The following is a 9,673-nucleotide window of genomic DNA, read 5'->3' on the forward strand; positions in this document are numbered from 1 at the left end:
GCCAAACACTAATACCTTTGTAGAAACAAATCCTGGCATCTCTTCACTGACATATGGAAGAAGACCTTAGCAAACAACTGAAGTACCCAACCCAGATACCAACATGGCTGTAACCAGACATAATCATTGTATTGAATCCATGCTGGGACCCCGATGGGCAAAGAAAATTAAAGAAAGCATGCCAGGTACCATGAACTAGCAGATGCACGCCAAAGGAAAGGCCGGCAATCCCACTGTGAGCCGGTGCAGGTTGGCTGCCAAGGATTTGCAGGGCGTTCACTCTGCAAAGCACTTCTATTGCTAGGCATTACTGGAAGGATAAAAATAGGGCCATAGATCAAATACTGAAACTGCAGAGAAAACCAAAAGGTGGATTAGGATCAAGAGTGCGTACTTGTGGATAGCTTGGTGCTGGGATCCATCCTGGTTGGTTGGGTCTCCTGGAAAAGCCCGTCTGATGGTGAAGGACCTGAAACCCCTGATGAGTCCAAGTTACGAGGTTACCCCACCAAATCTGTGAGATGTATCTTTCATCAGTGCAACAAGATGTACCACCGTCACAGTCAAATGATATTGCCTATTTATTTTAAGTCATTATCAAGCTGATAGCATATTATTCATTTGTAATCATGTTTTTTGACTCATTTTTTAATTTAAGTCCAACATAAACTTTCAATTGTAGTTCTTTGTCTTTACTAACTCCTGAAGGTTATGCATCTACCTATTAAATGCCCTACTCTGTTCAAATGTCCACAATGTGCTGTTTGGAATGTAACCTTATTTTCTTGGTAAATCTATGAGCAACAAACTACTTGGGGTTTCTTTCTCTGATATATTTATTGCTGTAGTTGTTTTCACCCTACGATGGAATAATAAGTTCTTTATAGATTTAAAAAGTTCAAGGTAGCTTTAAGCAACTCAATAAAAAAATGTTACCTGCATCAGAAAGGAGGACATGCTGGCAAGGATGAGAACATGCAATGAATCATGGTACTGGAGATCATAAACAAGAGCCATAAACAACAGAAAAACAGAGGAAATGCCCTTCCCCTTTGAACAAGGTCCCTAAAGCTCTCAACGAAATAAAAGATCTGGGAATTTTTCAATTGCTCACAGACATAATATTTACCAAACTCCAAGATGACATAATATCCAGGACACACTGACAGAGACTTGGTTGTTTTGCTCTCAGCTCACTGTTCTTTTAATTGGGCTTGGATTAAAGTTGCGGCTCTGTTTTATTCACTGCTCTGAGCTTGTTGTAAAAGTGAGTTGGGCCTATGAACCCAGCCTGTTTAGCCTTGAGCTTTGAGCCTTGTGATTGTATCATTCTCTTGGCACATAATTGGGCCATACATAATCCTGGGAAAGCTCTGCAGGAGGGACGAGCAAGGTCAGTGCAAAGGAGCGAAAAATCATTCTTATCCTATGAAATGATTGGCACTTGGTCTTTTGTTATCTCCATTTAACAGACTGGGTTACACAGAACGCATTAAAGTCCAAAATGTGAAATATGAACCTCAGTATCTCATTTGCTATAAGAATAGGGATCTTTATTTTCCTATTTTTTTCCAGATGCTTGCTGTGAAAGGTTTGCTTTAGGTTTATCTCTATAAATGTACAATCTTAAGTGCCATAAGATGAGTAACTGCAGTAAATATTTTTTTTTTCTAAATTAAAAAATCAACTCAATCTGGGGGCAAAAATCAATAGAAACTGGAGACTGTGGAAATCTTTAAGCTTAGTTCTTGTTGCCAACATTCATCCAATCCACTTTTAAACAGTTACCACACTCATAAAGGAATGGCGTATCGTTTTATGTGTGCAGCACAAGCGTGCACACACATGGATACAGTGTATCCATAACTTCAGAGGACATCATGCAGTCCCCACTCTAACAATTTTCATCATATCCCCAGCCTTAATACCTAACTTTACATTACGATAACCTCAAAATGTGCATTGACCTTAAAATCCAAGTATTTATACTATGGGAACTTGCTTGTTGTCTTCATAAGAAAGCCATGTTCCCATCATGTGATTGTGTGGACAACACAATCACATAAGAACCACAATCTAAAGCGGTAAAATTCTGATACTTTTTTTAAGGGAAACTAATATCCAAGATAATCAGGTCATGCAGAGAGAAAGTGCTCTATATCCCGATTCTGTCAACGGGTAAACTCATTTTATGACGTGGACGTCTAAAATTACTTTGCGCGATGGAAATAAAGCTGGAAAAGTAGGGAAGATTTTAGACATCATTAACTCAAGGACAGCAGGGTATTTTCTTACACTTAAGCTTTGACATTCATTGTTTCTGACCGTCCTGTGTGTGAGGTCTGATGTGCTTTTAATGTTGCTTGTGAGTCGTAATATTCACCGACAATGACACAGACCAAAACACGTATGCTGCTCGTAAACAAGTGCTGATGCATTAATGCATGCAAAAGCACAGCATTATGACTCCACAGGTCAAGGCAAATATGCGAACAAATCCTCCCTAATCCAACGGCTTCTGGATAATATTCACTTTTTTGGCTATTAAACCACAACAGATGGATTTAATTTAGGGTTGCTGGGTAATTATTATAATTATTTGCGAGCTACCTAAAGCATTACATCATGTTATGTTACACATGTTGGTTATATAGATCTACAGTAATAAAGCAGCAGTGAAAGGCCTGACTGTTTGTTTTTACATCCAAAGTCCATTTTAGACACTGTGATTGACTAATGAGGCTCCTAACATCTTGACTGCCAGGACTGAGAGGCATTTTAGCTGCTCCAGCTTAGTTTAATCTTTGTACAGTGTTAGCTATTAGAAAATCCATTTCAAGGAAACACGGAAACAGCACTGAAGCTCGAGTGAAAAGAAATAAAGCTACTAATATCCCATTTCATTGAGAAACGCTCCAGACAGACAAAAGATGTCACATCTAAATCATACAATTAGACCACTGTAATACTAGCAAAGAATACTAGACAGTAATAAAAGGCAAGCTTCAGTTTTGTCAAACTTGGGTCTTGGCTTTGTAGTCATGCCAATTTTTCTAATTAGTTTTAATGCAAAACTCTGAAAAAGGGAGAAACAGAGTGGTCACACACGCCCAGCTCAACCAAACTATGCGGATGAGAAAATAAATGCAAAAGTCTTACTCAAACTCTGCATTGTAAATATGTAAATATTTAAAGACAAGCATCCTCTTGCACTGTTGACCCGCTGTACTTTCCACAATTGTGTACACACGAGTTTGGGTGTGTTCACGAGCCAGTGGTTCAGATTATCTGGCTGCCTAGCTAAATTAGACCCACATTTTAATAAACCAGAATTTGTCATTAGGAAGAATGATCTCAGCGTCATTTGATCTATTGGCAGAAATGTAACGTAAAATTTAAAATTACATTTTTATTCATGCACAATCACCTCAAAATATCACTGTTGTGTTTTTGTCATTTAAAATGAGCCTTTTATACCAAAACAGGCAGATAGCCGTGTTGCACGGTCATGTTGTTACAAAAGCCCAGAACAGGAAAACTAAAGAATGACTACAGAGAGGATCTTTCACCTTTTTAACAGAGGTATTTATGTGGTTGCGACCCAGTTATTTTGATTCACTGTATTAAGGGTACTGTTGTTTCACACAACAGAAAATCTCTACTTTAGTGACTTTTTCATATTCAGAATGAAGTTCCTTAATGTTAAATATTACTATTTATCTATCCTATTTATCCCAGAGAATACAGTAAGCTTTAGATAACTGTCCCTTGCCTATAGTTTCATATATAACACATCTAAAATTGGTATCAATTTTCTGATCTTAATTTAACAGGAGTAAGTGGGTTTCTCAAAATGTTCACCTACAGTAGTGTGGAAAAGAAAGAATAACTTATTCCGGGGATATAAGTCTTGAAATGCTGTATTTCAGATATCTGATGCAACATTCTATTAATTTAACCAATGTTAAAAAATGTTGTATTCCAAACAGCTAAGCAAAGAGTACATATACAGTTTTGAGGAGAAGAAGTTTTTAAACGACTCTGTGCAGTCCTGTGAAAAAAAAAAGGATCCCCTTATTGAATTAGTAGGGCAAGTAGCAGCCATAAGCTGCTAATCAAAGCACTTCATTGGCTGATCATCAGCAAGTTTGACCATCTCCATAAAAGCAGAGGTTTCGGCAGTTTGTTGGTCTGGAGCATTCAGGTGTTAACACAATGTGTCCATTCCTCACAGAAATTATAAAAAACCCAAGAGCTACATCAAAGTTCTTGACAGCATAATTAGAAAATATAAATTGCTTGTTTGGAAGGGAGGCAAGGAGAAATCCTTTGTTCCTCTAAAAAGAACATGGCAACATGGCTTAGGTTTGCAAACTTGCATCTGAACAAATCACCAGACTTCTGGAACATGACAGATGACACCAAAGTGGAGAGGTCTGGTTAGAATTCACAGCACCATGTTTGGCTGAAACCAAACACAGTGTATTGGCACAAACACTTCATACCAACTGTCAAAAATGATGGTGGAGAGGTTGTGATATGGGTGTGTTTTAAGGCAGCCATGGGACCTGGATAATTTGCAGTCAGTGAATTCTCCCTAAACTCTCTATATTAAATTATTTTAAAGTCAGCCTGCCACAAATTAGGACAATAGTCCAGAGCACAGCAATAAATCTACAACAGAATAGCTGGAAATGATCAGATTCAAGGTGTTGCAATGGTCCAGCCAAAGTCCAGACCTCAACCTTATTAAAATGCTGTGGCAGGACCTTAAGAGAGATGTGCATAAATCAATATCTGCCAACCCTAATGAATGTTTTCTGTCACACCATTCCTCCACAATGATGTGAGAGACAGATAAAGTCATACAGAAAAAAATTACTGCTAAAACGAATTGTGGGGTGTATTTAGTTTTTTTGCAGGACTGCATAGAGTCGTGGGACTCTGTAATGTGAGCTGTGAAGCGTGATTAAACAAATATTTATAAAGTTTAATCCAAGTGAGACTGCTTAGTGCCAAAAAACCAAAGGTGTATTTAGTAAGAACTTCATAATATATCTAGCTAGCTGATACTGAGATCATCGGGCACCGTTTTCCAGCTCACAGGCACCTACGGCTTATTAAAACACCTAAAATGCTTTTGTCAAATGCCAAATTGCTCATATTTTCTGTTACTCCATTATTATCCTCCTCCTCGCAGCAGATACAAATACATCATCGGAAAAGTCTGTATCAGTGAACGCCAAGGCCAGGAGCGGCTTTCCTTGATAATCAAAACAAAAACTTGGCAGGGGTATCTTACCTTCGACAAGTTTATTGTTTTTGGAAGGCATCTCCCTCTGCGTTAACTTTTCAGCATGTAACCCCCCCATTGATTAGTTCTAAGATAATGATTTCATCAATTACAGTTTTTAATTGCTCTTGTGTTATTTTTTTCACTTATCACTCAAAAAACATTTTAAAAATAGTCTCATAACGATTGTTTGCAAAAATTCCCACAGAGGCAAGAACAAAGTGAGAGGTCAGCATTTGATAAACAGTCCATTTGCTTTTGTTGGCAAGTGTGGTATCTTTCTTAGTGATCTTTTTGAAGGATGAGAATATATCTCAAAATAAAATATAACAGAACATAATATAATATATTTCATTATAATGCAATGAGCGTGCAGCATTTTCTCTTGTTGTCCTTGGAAACATACCGATAACAACTGTGTTTAAGCAAATTCTTCAGTGCATTAACCTTAATTTTGTAGAATAAATCTGGAATTAGACAAATGGTCTATTGTTTCCTTCAAATAAGAAAGAGGAAAAGTGATTTGCCTGCCTATATTTATTCAGGAAATTCTCTGAAAGAGCCAGTTCTTCTAATTGTTAGGCTGTAATCAGACTGAAAATTTGAAAAATTACATTAAAAAAGAAAAGAAAGACACATGGAGGCTGTCTTGGTACCAGTGATAAAAGATAAAGATAAGATCAAGTACAAACCAGGAAATTCAGTTTGAAGGCTTATCAGATACCAAGACTCTCCACTGTAGTTGAGACAAGCCTTTAAAGCCAGATATGACTGTTATGGAAAGTTATCAGGGCATCTTATACTCCAGCAGACACCTAGATAAATGGTAAAACATCTTTAAACTGTTCCATAGAAGCACCCCAGCCCCCTTTTTCCTATGTCAGAAATGCCTTAAACTATCACTCAGATATTTGCACCTTCTTCAAGCACTAATCACTTTGGTGTGCAGATAAGAGTTTTTTCTTTTACACCTGTCATGTGTAAAGACTTGGTCCAACACGAATGCCTTTCAGATGAGAAGATCTGAAAGTCTGTGACTGTATATACTTCTCTGACAGCCAGAGTTCAGCTTTATTAGTAGTATGACAAACTGCATGAACTAGTTCCTTTAAACTGTGCACTGACCATAAAGTTCAATGCTTCACCATAAGAGCTAGTAGCATGCCATTTTTCACCTGGAATGCAGTCGTGTGAAAAATTGTTATGTATTCCTTCGAACATCCCATGAGTCGGTAGCTTGTAGAATAACCTTTAGCAGCAATAGCTTGAAGTAATTATTTTCTATATGACTTTAATCAATTTCTTATTGTGGAGGAATTTTGGCTCACTACAGCATTGCTTCAGTTCATTGAAGTTTCGGGGCATTGATTTATGCACGGCTCTCCTAAGGTAATTCTTCGGCCATTCTGTTGTTTCTGCTGTTCTTGGGATTACTGTCCTGTTGCATGGCCCAATTTCAGCCAAGCTTTAGCTTTCAGACATTTGAATCTAGAATGCTTTGGTATACAAAGGAGTTCATGGTGGACAGCCACTGGTTGTGTGACAAAGCCCCCAGTTTCAGACGCTATAAAAAGTAACGCCTCTACCACCATGCTTGAAAGATGATATTAGGTTTTTGTGTTGATACACAGTGTTTCGTTTTGGCAGTGAATTATGGTCAAACATCTCTACTTTGGTTCTCTGTGTCCAAAAGGCATTTTTCCAGAAGTCTGGTGATTTGTTCAGATGCAACTTTGCAAACGTAATCCATGCTGCCATCTTCTTTTCAGAGGGAAGAGATCCAGAGGATTACATAGAGCGCTATGAAAGCATTTTTTTTTCATATGACTGACCCTATGCTTAGCTGTTTGGTTCGAAAAAACATATTTAGCATTAAATTAATAGAATGTTACATCAGATTTTGGGAATACAGTGAGGAGGAATGGCATCATCAGAACAGATCAAACTGTAAACACACTGTAAAGTAGGGCATGGATAATTCTTTAATAGCATGAGGCAGATACGGCTCTCTGTTTAGTGCAGGATAGAAAGTGTTTTGGCTTATGGTAACTCTCTCTCTCTGTCTCTCTCAGCTCATTTGTACACCTGAAAAAATCTGATTTATTCCTCTCTGTTAGGTGCTGGATGAAGGTGGAATATGTGTGTTATTGTGTTGGAATTTATCCCCATATGCTTTTGAGTTATTGGGTTGTGCTTCTCAGCTGCTGTGATCCTTCAAAATCAATCAACCTTGGCTGCGCAGGATCAGCACGCACACTTGTTGCCAATAATTATTAGCATTCGTTTTAACCCACTAGAGTGTCACACAGCTCAAATAGACTTGCTCAGCTAAGGCTAATTCAAGTCTCTATGGGTCAAACACAGCTCCATAAATTTTTAAATCTAAAGAACTGTTTTAAACTGCAGTTTTATCCAGACTGGGGAGCCCCAACCTTTGATTTAGTGCATTTAAAAAATATAAAACTTGAAATTACTTCTATATATCTTCTACACTTAGTACCATCTTTCCTTATTTCTCAAGGTTTTGAATGTTTCACTCTCCTGCCAGAGGTTAAAGAAACAGACTGACAACACAAACTGGGATTTGCAGGGGGTAGTTCTGAGCGAAGACATAATAAATTTAGTCCTTGTGTGCACAATAGATGTTGTTACTTACCATTTAACAACCTTGAAAAACAAGTAAAAAACACTTCAGGGACAAGATTTATTTATACACAGAGGGATAATGACAGATGTGGACTAAACAGAAAGAAATACTTCCGTGTGTGGAAGCCTGCGCCATCCTGCAGAGATCACACACGAACAATATCAACACAAATATGCGTAAAGACATATAGTATGACTCATCATCTCAAGGATTTGAAGTGATGCTCGACCCACATGTTGTCTAATGTCTTATAGCCCTCAAAGTGGGAAATAAAAATATGCATTGCTCTCCTCCCCTCTTGGCAAATTCATGACACCAGTAAATCTTGATTCAAAAAAAGAAAAGAAAAGAAAAGCCCCGCATCTTGAAAAGCAATCTCACAGCAAAGAGAAGTCATACATGGAAAATTTAGAATGCTGTTTCCTGAAGAGGTTTCCAGGGGAGTATTTTTATTTTAACTCTTATTAATCATTCAGTGCAACAACAAAAAAAACATCCTAAATCGCAGAGCCAGGAGTTGTTGTGAAAGAACAAACTGAGCTCTTCTCAGACTGATTGGCCACAGGTCTGCATGGAAAAGTCACATCACAACGGGAGATGCCTGCATTCGCTGGCTAAGGTAAGACAATGGCCAAAAAACAGAAGCACATGGGAGGAACAAAGGCAACACAACACAAGCTGTTTATGGATAGGTGCAACATCTCCGTGATGTTTAAATACATGGACTGTGTAACTGCTAATGAAATCCACCAATCCATGCTTTTGTAAATAACTGGGAAACAAGATAAGACACTAACAGAGCTCACAACACACTTAATTACAGATTTACAAGAACAAATTAGCTTTAATTTAATACTAATATATCTGGTGGGCCTGTTACATAAAAGTCCATTGTTGTCAACATGTTCATCGATACTTTACAGGGTGATAATTTGGCAATGTTGTATTTACACGCTCACTTGTTGTCTCATAGCTAAAAATAGCCACGATAAATCAGTTAAAGGAGCTTTGAAGTTGACCAGTAAAGCTCAGGAGTGAAAAATGTATTACAAACACGCAACTTTTAATGCGATACCTGTATTAAATTATGATATGACTTTAGCACATTTTATCCATAGTAGTAACATCAGGTTTTTATTTTGCAATATGTAGCACCTCAATCACAAAAACAGTTATTTCACAATTGCTATTTTTAATCTCACACACAAGCACTCTTTATGAGGTTGGGAAATTTCTGTTATGTGGCTGTGAAAGCAATTAATTGTGTGTCTGTGTGCAGCATTGCATGCAGTACGCATTTTGAAATGTGTTATGTTTATATATCTGAAAGGACACATGTGCGCTGTGTTAATTCATTCATCGGGACTTGTGCGGCTGTGCACTCGTGTGTTGATCGTAACCCCTGCAAAGTGTCGAAGCCCTCTGCGGTGCTCGGGTTAGTAAAACACTGCAGCAGATGTGTGAGGATGAGGTCACTCACATGCTGCCTTAAAGACTTATGCTGATGCTGAATCACCTCACATGGACAGAGAGCTCACAGGAGAGGCCACAGCAATACTTCTGTTCTACCTTGATAAAAAAAAAAAGCTTTTGAAAAATTACAAGATTTAAGTCTGCAAGAAACAAACACTAGCTATGACATTCATCTCTCAGATACTAGATGAGTGGCATTGGCTGCATGCTTGTTGCACGGAAGACACTTAATTCACAAACCTTAAAGAACAGTGGAAAAA

This window comes from Haplochromis burtoni, unplaced genomic scaffold (genome assembly GCF_018398535.1).
Source record: "Haplochromis burtoni strain Fernald_Lab_line unplaced genomic scaffold, NCSU_Asbu1 Contig_47, whole genome shotgun sequence".
NCBI lineage: Eukaryota > Metazoa > Chordata > Actinopteri > Cichliformes > Cichlidae > Haplochromis > Haplochromis burtoni.